This window comes from Procambarus clarkii, chromosome 19 (assembly GCF_040958095.1).
Source record: "Procambarus clarkii isolate CNS0578487 chromosome 19, FALCON_Pclarkii_2.0, whole genome shotgun sequence".
Taxonomy (NCBI): Eukaryota; Metazoa; Arthropoda; class Malacostraca; order Decapoda; family Cambaridae; genus Procambarus; species Procambarus clarkii.
The window spans coordinates 8,271,541-8,272,557 of record NC_091168.1 but is presented as its reverse complement, the minus strand read 5'-3'; positions in this window follow the sequence as shown (position 1 = coordinate 8,272,557).

Here is a 1,017-nt window from a genome sequence, read left to right as displayed (position 1 = left end):
TGAAGCAAGGTGTGAGGGGGTGCGTGAAGCAAGGTGTGAGGGGGAGTGTGAAGCAAGATGTGAGGGGGTGCGTGAAGCAAGGGGTGAGGGGAGTGTGAAGCAAGGTGTGAAGGGGGAGGGTGAAGCAAGGTGTGAGGGGGTGCGTGAAGCAAGGTGTGAGGGGGAGTGTGAAGCAAGGTTTGAGGGGGGAGGGTGAAGCAAGGTGTGAGGGGGGAGCGTGAAGCAAGGTGTGAGGGGGAGTGTGAAGCAAGGTGTGAGGGGGAGCGTGAAGCAAGGTGTGAGGGGGGAGGGTGAAGCATGGTGTGAGGGGGGTAGCGTGAAGCAAGGTGTGAGGGGGAGCGTGAAGCAAGGTGTGAGGGGGAGCGTGAAGCAAGGTGTGAGGGGGAGGGTGAAGCAAGGTGTGAGGGGGTGCGTGAAGCAAAGGTGTGAGGGGGAGTGTGAAGCAAGATGTGAGGGGGTGCGTGAAGCAAGGTGTGAGGGGGTGCGTGAAGCAAGGTGTGAGGGGGAGTGTGAAGCAAGGTGTGAGGGGGAGCGTGAAGCAAGGTGTGAGGGGGAGGGTGAAGCAAGGTGTGAGGGGGAGCGTGAAGCAAGGTGTGAGGGGGAGGGTGAAGCAAGGTGTGAGGGGGAGCGTGAAGCAAGGTGTGAGGGAGAGTGTGAAGCAAGGTGTGAGGGGGAGCGTGAAGCAAGGTGTGAGGGGGAATGTGAAGCAAGGTGTGAGGGGGAGCGTGAAGCAAGGTGAGAGGGGGAGCGTGAAGCAAGGTGTGAGGGGGAGGGTGAAGCAAGGTGTGAGGGGGAGCGTGAAGCCAGGTGTGAGGGAGAGTGTGAAGCAAGGTGTGAGGGGGAGCGTGAAGCAAGGTGTGAGGGGGAATGTGAAGCAAGGTGTGAGGGGGAGCGTGAAGAAAGGTGTGAGGGGGAGCGTGAAGCAAGGTGTGAGGGGGAGGGTGAAGCAAGGTGTGAGGGGCAGCGTGAAGCAAGGTATGAGGGGGAGTGTGAAGCAAGATGTGAGGGGGTGCGTGA